The sequence below is a fragment of the Macaca mulatta genome, chromosome 19 (genome assembly GCF_049350105.2).
Source record: "Macaca mulatta isolate MMU2019108-1 chromosome 19, T2T-MMU8v2.0, whole genome shotgun sequence".
NCBI classification, from domain to species: domain Eukaryota; kingdom Metazoa; phylum Chordata; class Mammalia; order Primates; family Cercopithecidae; genus Macaca; species Macaca mulatta.
In genome coordinates, this window is record NC_133424.1 from 45,583,460 (window position 1) to 45,597,142 (window position 13,683).

General features: G+C 48.8%; 1 protein-coding gene across 3 annotated transcripts in view; it reads left to right on the top strand.

Moving 5' to 3' along the window:
* Positions 1-5,050: 5,050 nt before the first annotated feature.
* Positions 5,051-13,683, top strand: part of GARRE1 (granule associated Rac and RHOG effector 1) — a 99,054-nt gene continuing 90,421 nt past the window's right edge. For 2 of the 3 annotated variants that reach the window (XM_077976244.1, XM_028838426.2), the window contains exon 1: positions 5,051-5,111. The gene's annotated coding sequence lies outside the window, so the exon portion shown is untranslated. 3 annotated transcript variants of the gene reach the window in all.

Sequence of the window (13,683 nt, forward strand, 5' to 3'; positions counted from 1 at the left end):
TCCTGCCTCAGCCTCCCCAGTAACTGGGACTACAAGTGGGGGCCACCATGCCCAGCTAATTTTTGAAATTTTTTGTAGAGATGGATTCTCACTTTGTTGCCCAGGTTGATCTTCAACTCCTAGCCTCAAGTGATCCTCCCACCTCAGCCTCCCAAAGTGCTGGAATTACAAGTGTGAGTCACTGCACCCCGCTGGGAGTAAATTTATTTTTATTTTTTTTTTTTTGAGGCGGAGTCTTCACTCTGTCGCCCAGGCTGGAGTGCAGTGGCACCATCTCGGCTCACTGCAAGCTCTGCCTCCCGGGTTCGCGCCATTCTCCTGCCTCAGCCTCCGGAGTAGCTGGGACTACAGGCGCCCGCCACCGCACCCGGCTAATTTTTTGTATTTTAGTAGAGACGGGGTTTCACCGTGTTAGCCAGGATGGTCTCGATCTACTGACCTCGTGATCCGCCCGCCTCGGCCTCCCAAAGTGCAGGGATTACAGGCGTGAGCCACCGCGCCCGGCTGGGAGTAAATTTTAACCTTCTTGGTCTCCCTTGGCAGGATGTGAAAGCTGTGAGATAGGCTGTAAGCCCCAGGAAGGGTAGCTGCATTCCAGAGTCCGCAGGATTTGGGAACAGGTCTGGAGACGGCTGGCCAGACACACGTGGGCAGGTGTGTCAGAGTCTGCCCCATGGAGAAAGGGTCAATTTAACATCTCATTTGTGGTTGGTTGTGGTGGCTCACACCTGTAATCCCACTACTTTGAGAGACCAGGCTGGTGGACCGCTTGAGCTCAGGAGTTCAAGACCAGCCTTGGCAACATGGTGAAACCCTGTCTCTGCAAAAAATACAAAAACTAGCCTGGCATGGTGGCGTACGCCCATAGTCCCAGCTCCTTTGCAGGCTGAGGTGAGAGGATGACTTGAGCTAAGGAGGTGGAGGTTGCAGTGAGCCAAGATCATGCTACCGTACTCCAGTCTGGGTGACAGAGCCAGAACCTGTCTCAAACCAACCAACCAACCCATCTGGTATTTACCAAGTACATCCAGGTGTGGTCACTGAAGGATTCTGTGGCAAGGTCCAGTGCCCCCTGGGGCTTGTAGCAAGAGCTAGGGGGACCTCTGAATAACAGATGGGCTTATCTGAGACTGCAGGAGCCACAACTGGCACACTCAAAAGCTTGCCACTGGCCAGGCATGGTGGCTCATGCCTGTAACCCCAGCACTTTGGGAGGCTGAGGTGGGAGGATCGCTCTTGAGCTCAGGAGTTCGAAACCAGCCTGGGCAACATGGTAAGAGCCCATCTCCACCAAACAAATGACAAAACTTGCCACCATCATTTCTAGCCCCTTTTCCAGCCTACAAAAGCAAGAGGACGCTAGCACCCAGGCACACTTCCTCCAAGCCAGCTGTCCTCTTCCCTCTTCCCTCTCTCCTCCTGTGGTTCAGGTTCTACAGCTCAGTCCATCATGTCAGGAACACTCTTGCCCTACTCTCCATTACTCAACCTTCTGAAGAATCCTTGCTCAACCTTCTTCCCTTTTACGTAAAAGCTACTGGACAAGTCCCTTAGTAGAAAGATGTCTACAGGCCAGCACGGTGGCTCATGCCTGTAATCCCTGCACTTTGGGAAGCCGAGGGGGGCAGATCACCTGAGGTCAGGAGTTCGAGACCAGCCTTGCCAACATGGTGAAACCCCATCTCTACTAAAAATACAAAAATTGGCCGGGTGTGGTGGCAGGCACCTGTAATCCCAGATACCCAGGGGCTGAGGCAGGAGAATCGCTTGAACCTGGGAGGTGGAGGTTGCAGTGAGCCGAGATCGTGCCACTGCGCTCCAGCCTGGGTGACAGAGCGAGACTCCATCTCAAAAATTAATAAATAAATAAAATAAAGGAGATGTCTATGGTTGTCAACCTGCAGTGAATCCTCAGTACTACTGGGAAATTCTACCACATTTCTTCTGTCCACTCACCTTTGTGCTTCCAGACCTTTCCCACTCCCCTCATTCTTTGCTGCAGTCTAAGGTAAACCTAACACCAAGCATTTTATTTATGAATTCATTTATTTTGAGACAGAGCCTCGCTCTGTCACCCAGGCTGGAGTGCAGTGGCACAATCATGGTTCACTGCAATTTTGAACTCCCCGGGTTCAAATGATCCTCTCACTCCAGCCTCCTGAGTAGCTGGGACTACAGGTACATGCCCCTGCACCTGGCTAATTTTTGTATTTTTTGTAGAGACAGGGTTTCACTATGTTGGCCAGGCTGCTCTCAAACTCCAAGGCTCAAGCAATGAGCCCACCTCGGCCTTCCAAAGTGTTGGGATTACTGGTGTGAGCCACCATGCCCGATCCCACCAAGCATTTTAGATCCCCTCCCTCAAGCCTTTTCAGAACTTCACAAGAAGAACCAGATCATCTCTCTCCTATAATCTCAGCCTCTTTCAACCAGATCCTCCTCTCTGACCTTAAAACATGCTTAACTCTTTTCTACCTTAAAAAATCAACCACCAAGGCTGGGCGCAGTGGCTCACACCTATAATCCCAGGACTTTGGGAGGCCGAGGCAGCAGATCACTTGAGGTCAGGAGTTCGAGGCCAGCCTGGCCAACATGGTGAAACTCCATCTCTACTAAAAATACAAAAATTAGCTGGGCATGGTGGTGCGTGTCTATAATCCCAGCTACTTGGGAGGCTGAGACAGGAGAATTGCTTAAAACTGGGAGGCAGAGGTTGCAGTGTGCCGAGATTGCGCCACTGCACTCCAGCCTGGGTGACAGAGTGAGACTCCATCCAAAAAAAAAAAAAAAAATCAACCACTAAGAAAGGTATTCCCTCAATCTACACTGACATCTCCAGCACATACCTCTCTTATAAGCTCCAGATCCTCACATCCCCAAGCGCCTTCTTGGTGCCTCCTGTTTGATGCCATGTTCACACTGGAACTCGGGTCATTCTTCCCATCCTCCGCCCTCCCAAATATGGTCCTTTTCCAGGGTTTCCCAAAAAAGTGAGTGCCAGCACAATGGCTCATTCCAGAGACCCAGGAGACATTCAGGATTCCCACCTCTCCCTCACCCTCCATATCCATTTCACCAAATGGATTTTATTTCACCAAAGATTTTATTCCAAAATCTTTCTCAAATATGACTTTTTTTTTTCCATCCCCATTGCCACTACCATAGTCCATGAATGGTTTTCAAAGGGAGGTTCACGTACCTCATAGTATGGGAGGGCCATCCATTGGGATACTGGGAGAAAATATTAGAACTACTATATTTCTTTCCTTTTTTTTTTTTTTTTTTCCGAGATGGACTCTCATCGCCAAGGTCGGAATGCAGTGGTGCAATCTCAGCTCACTGCAAGCTCCACCTCCCAGGTTCAAGTCGTTCTCCTGCTTTGGCCTTCCAAGTAGTTGGGATTATAGGCCTCTACCACCACACCTGGCTGACTTTTTGTATTTTTAGTACAGATGAGATTTCACCATGTTGGCCAGGCTGGTCTGGAGCTCCTGACCTCAGGTGATCCTCATGCCTCAGCCTCCCATAGTGCTGGGATTACAGGCATGAGCCACCACACCTGGCCCCTGTCTCTATGTTTTTGACGACTCTAGGTACCTTATGAAAGTGGAATCATATGATATTTGTCTTTGTGACTGGTTTATTTCTTTTGGCATAATGTCTTCAAAGCTCATCTATTTGGACTGTAGCTGGGATTACAGGCATGCGCCACCACGCCTGGCTGATTTTGTATTTTTAGTAGAGATGGGGTTTCACCATGTTGGTCAGGCTGGTCTCGAACTCCTGACCTCAGGTGATCCGCCTGCCTTGGCCTCCCAAAGTGCTGAGATTACAGGCGTGAGCCACCGCGCCCGGCCTCCTTCAACACTGAATAATATTCTATCGTTATGTTTATACCACATTTTGTGTACCCATTCACCCGTGGATGGACAATGGGTTGCCTCCATCTTCTAATATGAACATGGGTGTACACATTTATATCCACTCTTGCCTCCCCTTCCTAGTCCTTCCTTCTCCACACTGCAGCTAGAGTAACCCCTTTATACTCTCAAGTATGGACAAATCACCTCTTGCTTAAAACTCATTAGTTTTGCGACGCTGTCAAGTAAGACCTGACTTCTCACCACCCTGATTTATTATTAGAACACAAAACTGGGCGGGGCTCCGTGGCTCAAGCCTCTAATCCCAGCACTTTGGGAGGCCGAGGCGGGCGGAACACCTGAGGTCAGGAGTTTGAGACCAGCCTGGCCAACAGGCGAAATCCCATCTCTACTAAAAACACAAAAATTAGCCGGGCTTGGTGGCGCACGCTTGTAATCGCAGCTACTTGAGAGGCTCAGGCAGGAGAATCACTTGAACCCGGGAGGTGCAGCTTGCAGTGAGCCAAGATCACGTCACTGCACTGCAGCCTGGGCGACAGAGCAAGACTCCCTCTCAAACAAACAAACCCCAGAAAACTGGAAGACATTTGCTGTTTCTTCTGCGTAACGTGTTTTCCTCCTTTCTCCAGTTTTTTTTTTCTCCCTTCTACCCCTTAGGACCTCAGCTCCTGCTCTTTCCCTGGGGGAATTCCGGCTCAGTCTCCCCTACTAGGTCAGGGTACTCCCTCTTACTCTTTCCCCTCCTACCACTTGTCACCATTGGTACTATATTATCACCCGGATTTGTGACAATGGTATTGTGTGTTTACCACTAAGGAATAAACTTATGAGGGAGAGAGCACTACCGTTTCCTGCAGTGCCCGTCGGGGCCTGGCATCTAGGAAACACTCCATGCGCCAGTAATCAATTTCAGTAATAAATTCAGGAGGACGCAGACGACCCCTCCCGCCTGGGGACCAAGCCATGGTGGAGGATCTGCGTGGACCTCCGGCTCTGGCCGCCGGTCCTCCACCTCCGCCCCGGCCGTCCCGCTTGGGGGTCCTGGGTCCCAGGAGAGGAGGCTCCGCGGCGCTCCCTCCCCGCCAGTGCGAGGGCAGAGCCTGCTCCAAGCGCGGGATCCGCAGCCGCCCCGGGTCCGCCAGAGGCGGGGGCGGGGCCGGACCGGATACGTCACTTCCGGTGTACACAGCCGGTCCAAGGCGGTGCGCTGGGGGCCGGGGCGCGTCGCAGGTGAGGAGCGGGCGCGGCGGGCGCGGCGGGCGCAGGCGGGGGCTCGCGGGCGGGGTCGGGCGGTGGGCGGTGGGCAGCTGGGCCGCGGGCCGCAGCCAGGGCTGACGGCGAGACGGGCTCGCGGGGCGCTGCTCCGCTCGGGGCCGCAGGGCGCGGGGACGTGGGCTCCCGCCCCTTGCCCGCCCGCTGTGGAGGACGCCGGGCTTTGCGGGCGCTGGCCGGGCCGACGGAAGCCCGGAGGGGCCTCCTGGTGCGAACCCGGGACCTGGGGGCGCGGCAGTGACTTGGCGGCAGCGGCACCGCAGGGGCGGGTCGGCGCCCGTCAGGCAGGGGAAGGGGGCGCTCCCTCGGGTCGCCGGGGCCCGGGAGGTCGCGCTGGCGCCGGGACCCGTTCCCGGAAGCCCGCGGAGGGAGGGCGGCCTGTTGACGGCTGGGGTCCGCTGGGGCTGGCGGGGGAGGCGGCCCTCACGCCACCCCGGGGCTGCCGGGCTGGTTGCGCGCACCTTCCCGGCGGCGCCAGGCTGCCAAGGAACGCGCTTTTCCGGCCCTGCGGAGCCCGCGGGCGCATTGGGCCCGAGGGAGGGTCCGCGGGGACCGGGAGGGCCGGGGCTGAGCGTGGAGGACCCGAGCCCAAGGGGCGAGCGCAGAGTCAGGGGTGTGTCTTCCTGCGCCGCACGGTGCGAGGAAAGGAGCATGCCTGGTTGGCATGATAAGAATTTTGTTTAGACTTTTCAGAAATTTTCCAGAGAAAGACTCAGCTTCGGGGGCCTCCAGTTTGAAAATAGCTTGTTCTGCTCCCTCATCCCCATTATAAAAGCAGTTCATACTCCTCTCCTGGCAAAACACTCAAGACGACACAAAAAGTCTAAGGGAGAAAATGACAATCATCTGCCGGTCTACCATTCAGTGACAACCACTGCTAACATTTTGGTGATAATCAATAAATACAGATAGGTATTTTTATTTTATGGACTTTACAGTATGTGATTTAACCACTGATGAACATTGAGATCGTTTCCAGTTTGTCACAAGATAATTCTGCCGGAAGGATTCATCTGATACGGTCTTTTTTTTTGTTTGTTTAGTAAGAGACTGTTGCCCAGGCTGGTCTCAAACTTCTGGCCTCAAGCGACCCTCCCGCCTTGGCCTCCCAAAGTGTCGGGGTTACAAGTGTGAGATACTACACCTGGTCTGATTATTATCTTAGAATAAATTTACAAATGGGGTCAAAGGTAACTTTTTTTGTTCTTTGAGACAGTCTCGCTCTGTCACCCAGGCTGGAGTGCAGTGGCGGCATCTAGATTCACTGCATCCTCCGCCTCTCGAGTTCGAGCGATTATCCTGCTTTACTCTCCCGAGTAGCTGAGATTACAGGCGCCCACCACCACGCCCTGCTAATTTTTGTATTTTTAGTAGAGACAGGGTTTCACCCAGTTGACCAGGTTGGTCTCGAACTCCTGACCTCAAGTGATCCGCCCGGCTCGGCCTTCCAAAGTGCTGGGATTATAGGCGTGAGCCACCTTGTCTGGCCGTAACGTTCAATTTTTAAGAATACATAGCCGGGCGCGGTGGCTCACGCCTGTAATCCCAGCACTTTGGGAGGCCGAGGCGGGCGGATCACGAGGTCAGGAGATCGAGACCATCCTGGCTAACACGGTGAAACCCCATCTCTGCTAAAAATACAAAAAATTAGCCGGGCGTGGTGGTGCGCGCCTGTAGTCACAGCTACTTGGAGGCCGAGGCAGGAGAATGGCGTGAACCTGGGAGGCGGAGCTTGCAGTGAGCCGAGATCCTGCCACTGCACTCCAGCCTGGGCGACAAAGCGAGACTCCGTCTCAAAGTTTCAAAAAAAAAAAAAGAAAGTGTTTATTTTCCTTTGACATATTTGAAAAATTTTTCTGTCTCATTGTCATAAAAAAAAAATTCTGGCCTGGCGCGATGGTTCATGCCTGTAATCCCAGCACTTTGGGAGGCTGAGGCGGGCAGATCACTCTAGACCAGCCTGGCCAACGTAGTGAAACCCGGATTCAACTAAAAAAATACAAAAAAAATTAGCCAAGCATGGTGGCGCGCTTCTGTAGTCCCAGCTACTTGGGAAGCTGAGGCAGGAGAATCGCTTGAGCCCCAGAGGTGAAGGTTGCAGTAAGCTGAGGTCATGCCACTGTGCTCCAGCCTGGGCAACAGAGTGAGACTCCGTCTCAAAAAAAAAAAAAAGAAAAAAAGAAATTCATGTTTGCTTCTCATCATTTCATGGTTTTATTTTTTTGCCTTTAGTCTACCTAAAATTCATTCTTGGTTTAAAATATGAAATATTTTCTAAATGGCTAGTCAGTTCCAGATTTATTCAATAATATGTAAACTTTATCATTTTATCATATTTTAGACCAAAAGTTCTAAGTATATGTTTGTAAGGGCTACTTACAAAGCTTATATTTAGATTTTGTGTATGCTTAGATGTTTTCAAGTTTCTTTAAAAATCACAGTATTTTCTTTTCACAATATCTTCACAATATTTTGTTTTAGAAAGAAATCATTTTCCAATACAAGTCCAGGGAATATTTCATGTTTGAGATTTTTTTTTCTTTTTATCTTTAAAACAAAAAGTTTAGTTTATTGCCGTTTCATTTGCTTTCTTGCTGACAGGATAACAAACTCCATATGAAGAGTTCAGGTTTGTTGTGGCAACTTTTCAGTCTGGCATTTGAGATTCTAATCTTCCTCTATTTTTGCACACAAATACGTAGGTTAGCATTGGAGACCAAGATAGAAAAGTTCTCAGATTCCCTTGGCAAGCCTAGATTTTTCAATCTAAAATTATCTCCGGATTTTTGGAAGACCATGTTTTAAGCATCCTTTTTTTTTTTTTTTAAGCAAATTGCACATGATTCTGTGAAAATTTTAGTAAATGTTTATTCTGTTGAAAACCTATAGCCTAATACATCAGGATCCATGTGTCAAGTGGGTCTTCCAAGTCTGTAGGAAAATAATTGTTTCTGAAAGCTAGCAGGCTGAGATATCTCATGGGTTGGGTGTCTACTCTTTTTTTTTTTTTTTTTCTGAGTTGGAGTCCCCCAGGCTGGAGTGCAGTGGTGCAATCTTGGCTCACTGCAACCTCCACCTCCCGGGTTCAAGCGATTCTCCTGCCTCAGCCTCCCTCGAAGCTAGGATCACAGGTGTTAGCCACCACGCCCAGCCAATCACTCTCTCTTTTTTCCTCCTGTGACTTTGTCCTTAGTGAAAAATGATGATCTTCCTGGGTAGGCAAAAAAATGTTGATTTAGATAAGGAATTGATTTGTTTTGGAGTTATTGAAAAGCAGGTTGCCGTTTTCTCTGAAGTGTAAGTTCACAGAGAGCCTGAATGTTGTGTTTGGATAAGGAAAAACAGCAACAGGTTGTGCTTGTGCTTGAAATGTCTTTAACTCTACTGAAACTGCCCTCTTGAGGGTCCCCTAATTGATACATGCAGTGGCCATTGCTTAATCATTTTCCTTGACTTTGATCTCAGGTATTTGGCATGGTGAGCTATTCTTTCTTCCTCTCGTGAATCTCCCATTGATTGGCCTGCTTTTTTCTTTTTCTTTCTTTCTTTTTTTTTTTTTTTGAGACAGAGTCTTGCTCTGTTAGTCTTGCTCTGTTGCCCAGGCTGGAGTGCAGTGGCGTGATCTCAGCTCACTGCAGCCTCTGGCTTCAGTGGCTCAAGCGATTCTCCTGCCTCAGCCTCCCGACTAGCTGGGATTACAGGTCTGTGTCACCACCCCCAGCTAATTTTTGTATTTTTAGTAGAGATAGGATTTCACCATGTTGGCCAGGCTGGTCTTGAACTCCTGACCTCAAATGATCCACCCTTCTCGGCCTCCTAGAGTGCTGGGATTACAGGCGTGAGACAGCATGCCCAGCCTTGATTGGCCTTCTTGACTTGAAACTAGTGTGGTCATTTCCTGAAATCTGTGACTGTATTTTCTCGTTTGTCTTTACTGCTTCTCTTCATACATATACCTTGGGGCATTTTCTGAAGCCTAGCTTTGTACCTCTCACCCTCCCCTCCAAAACATGTTCCTTCCCACTCTTCCAGTATATGAGTCCTGGGTAGAGAACTACCTCATTTCCTCACCTCTGCCACCACTTAGTGACCCTCGACTCAGACTTTTCTGCAAGTCAGCTCTTTTTCTCCTGCTCAGTAACCCCTGGACATATTCCTGAGGCCATATTTTCTCCAGGTGAAGAAAATATCACTTCTGGCCAGGCATAGTGGCTCATGTCTGTAATCCCAGCACTTTGGGAGGGCGAGTCGGGCAGATCATGAGGTCAGGAGACCAAGTCCATCCTGGCTAACACAGTGAAACCACATCTCTACTAAAAAAACTACAAAAAAATTAGCCGGGTGTGGTGGTGGGCCCCTGTAGTCCCAGTTACTCTGGAGGCTGAGGTAGGAGAATGGTGTGAACCCGGGAGGCAGTGAGCCGCAATTGCACCGCTGCACTCCAGCTTGGGCGACAGAGTGAGACTCCATCTCAAAAAAAAAAAAAAAAATATCATTTCTTTGCAAGGACAAGGTGGGAGTTTTACTTGATCTCAGGAGTTGGAGACCAGCCTGGGCAACATAGTGAGACCTCCGTCTCTTAAAAAAATGAATTTTAGATTGGGCACAGGGGTTCATGCCTGTGATCCCAGAACTTCGGGAGGCCAAGGTGGGAGGATTGCTTGAGATCAGCCTAGGCAACATAGTGAGACCCCAAAATTTTCTAGGTGTGGTGGTCCGTGCCTGTCTTTCCAGCTAGTTGGGAGGCTGAGGCGGGAGGATTGCTTGAGCCTGGGAGGTTAAGGATTCAGTAAACTGTGATTTTGCCCCTGTACTCCAGCCCAAGCAACAGAGAGAGACCCTGTCTCAAAATAAATAAGTAAGTAAATAAATATCACTTATCAAAGTGTCCTGTCCTTCCTGACTCTGAGGTTCTTACCAGCTGATGAATCACATCTTCCTTCTTGATATGGATTGTATTTGCCATTTGCTTTCTATGCCTATACCTTGATTTAGACTTTGTACCTTTTTCCTAAGGGATTTCAGAATTAACGTGGTCCTACTCTGGATGTGAAAGGAACCCAGTGAATTTAGTCATGAATTGAGTTAGCTCACATTTGTGGAGTACCTACAGTATGGCCCAGTTACTTTACTGGAAGATCAGAATACAGAGCCTAACAGCACATCCTGGGAAGAATGCCAAATAAGCAATTGTCATAAAGTATCATAAGCGCCTAGAAGGGGAGACACCAAGTAACCTCTCCCAGTTTTCAGAGATCTTGCATATCTTGTTCACTGCTTTGATCTCCAGGGCCTAGAACACAGTGCGTTAGAAATGAAGTATTTGTTGAAGGAATGAATGATCATCTGAGAATGACATCAGAATAAATGTTACACATATTAGCTATCTATAGAAAAGATATAAGTCGAAAGATATTTTGTAAATGTAGTTTGAAGAATCTCAGGGAAAACTTTAAATTCAACCAAACTGACCCAGCTATAACCCCAGGAAGGCATGCTTGGAATGCGTTTGTAGCCAGAAAGCTTAAACTTAATTTTGTATCCTCAGAAGAAATACTTGTGCTTCTGGGAGAGGATTGGGACAGTGTCTGGAAATTGGGGTGGCGGGTCCAAGAGAGGAATTAAGTGGTGTGTGTGTAGCACTGTCTGGGGCCCTGACCAGAGGAGCAGTGTGCAGTGTTCCCTCCACAAAGCCATCTGCACTAATGCACAGATGGGCGTGTCCCTGTTGTTGCCTCTGGCTTCGAGGGTCTCTCCTTTGCTTAGCGTCTGTCCTCTCAGTACCATCTGAGTAGAAGATAGCTGCATGTGGAGATTTCTTGGTAAGGAGAAAATGTGAGTGGTTGAGAGCTCTGCATCTAAGCTGCTTGGATCCGATCCTGGTCTTGGGATGCTGGCTAATCTTTCAGTTTTCTGATTTGTAGAATGGGGATAATAGTAGCACCTTTCTCTTAGTGTTGCAGTGAGGGCTCTGAGCACACTCCCTGGCACCTGTGATAAATATTCAATGAGAGTATTAGCTCTCGTTGGTGTTTATAAACTAGTAACTGGCCTCTGGTTCATATATCAGTCTTCTTTGAGCTTAGATAGCCTAAATAATCAGTCCCCATGAAACTGCTTGCTTCTGGTTGCATTGAATAAGCTGATAGACATTGGGAAGTAATGACAGATAAGCTGCTCCTAAACTGTTCATCCAGGAAATCCAGCCTGCAGTTCTCGGGAGACTTCCTGGAGAAGGCTGTTCTTGAGCTGAGTACCGTGGGAAAAAGTAAGTCCAGTGCCACAGCAAGAGGGGAGGACTCTTGGGCAGGGGCATGACACGTCCAAAGGTGTGAAGGTGAGAGCAAGCATGAGGTGTTTGAGCTGCAGGAGATTGAGGGTAGAGTCTGGACAGGTGTGAATAAGCAGTAGAGGGAAATGACATTGGAAAGTGGGACCAGTCCTTGAAATAACTGATAACAATGTCTAACGGGGCACTAACAGCACTTCAGGTCCTGTGCTGAGTCCTTCGACTCACTGTGCTAACGAGGTTTGATGCTGAGGGCTTTGTCTGTATTGCCTTGTTCAATCCTCACAACAACCCTTTGATGTAGGTACTTACCTCTGGTATGTGTGGCATCATGTCACATGTCACCTGGCAGGTCTCTCTGTTTTTTTTTTTTTTTGAGATGGAATCTTGCTCTGTCACCCTGGCTGGAGTGTAGTGGCAGGCTCTCCGCTCACTGCAACATCCACCTCCCGGGTTCAAGTGATTCTTCTGCCACAGCTTCCTGAGTAACTGGGACTACAGGCGAGTGCCACCATGCCCGGCTTATTTTTGTATTTTCAGTAGAGACAGGGTTTCACCATATTGGCCAGGCTGATCTCGAACTCCTGACCTCGTGATCCACCCACCTCGGCCTCTCAAAGTGCTGGAATTACAGGCGTGAGCCACCGCGCTGGCCTCAAAATATGAATTACCTTTTTTTTTTTTTGGAGGCAGAGTGTCTCTCTCACCCAGGCTGGAGTACAGTGGCACGATCTCAGCTCATTGCAACCTCCACCTCCTGGGTTGAAGTGATTCTCCTGCCTTGGCCTCCCAAGTAGCTGCAATTACACGTATGCACCACCATGTCCAGCTAATTTTTATATTTTTAGTAGAGATGGGGGTTTCACTGTATTGGCTAGGCTGGTTTCGAACTCCTGACCTCAGGCGATCCGCCCGCCTTGGCCTCCCAAAGTGCTGGGATTATAGGCGAGAGCCACCTCACCTGGCCTCTGCTTCTTGATTCAGCCTGCACATGGCTGCCAAGGTAACTCCCACTGTCTTATATAGGTTTAAAAGCTTTTCGTGATCCTGTTTCCTGATGAAGTCCAAGCACACTAAGATTCTCTGACTTCAAGAAAAACCACGAAGTTAAAATGTAAAAATATGTACATCTTAGAATTTAATAAAAACAGCACAGGTGCAGATGTAGATCAAGATCAGAGAAATAATCAGTGAAAAAAGCAAGGTGCAGAACAATGTATATTTGCCCATTTGTGCTTTTCTAATTTTAAACAAATTTCTCCACTTTTGAAGTAATATGTGCTTATTTGTTTAAAAATATATATATAGGCCAGGCATGGTGGCTCACGCCTGTAATCCCAGCACTTTGGGAGGCTGAGGTGGGCAGATCACCTGAGGTCCGGAGTTCAAGACCAGGCTGACGACATGGTGAAACCCCATCTCTACTAGAAATACAAAAATTAACCAGGCATGGTGGTGGGTGCCTGTAATCCCAGCTGCCCGGGAGGCTGCGGCAGGAGAATTGCTTGAACCTGGGAGGCGGAGGTTGCAATGAGTGGAGATCGTGCCACTGCATTCCAGCCTGGGTGACAAAGCGAGACTCCATCTCAAAAATAATAAATAAAATAAATAATGTCTCCCTGTCTCAATAGATAGAGAGAGAGATACACATGAAATAGGTTTATAAGTGCAGAAATAATTTCTGGAATGACAGAAAAGAAACAGTGGTGGTTTTTGGGATGAGACCCCAGAAAACTAGGCTGTTAGGCTGAGTTAGCTTTTTCTTTGCATACCATTTTGTATGGTGTGAATTTTTTTCCCTGTGTATATGTATTTTCTTTCTTTCTTTCTTTTTCTTTTTTTTTTTTCTTGAGACAGAGTCTTGTTCTGTTGTCTAGGCTGGAGTGCAGTGGTACAATCTTGGCTCACTGCAACCTCCGCCTCCTGGGTTGAAGCGATTGTCCTGTCTCAGCCTCCTGAGTAGCTGGGATTACAGGCGCCCGCCACCATGCCTGGCTAATTTTTGTATTTTTAGTAGAGACGGGGTTTCACCATGTTGGCCAGGCTGGTCTCGACCTCCTGAGCTCAAGTGATCCACCCGCCTTAGCCTCCCAAAGTGCTGGGATTACGGGCGTGAGTCACTGCACCCGGCCTATGTTTTCATTTTAACAATAACTTTTATAATAAATGTCTATGATGTACATGGCTGTTGTGTAGAGTGAACGCTGCATAGAGGTTAAGAGTGAGGACTGTGTAAGACGG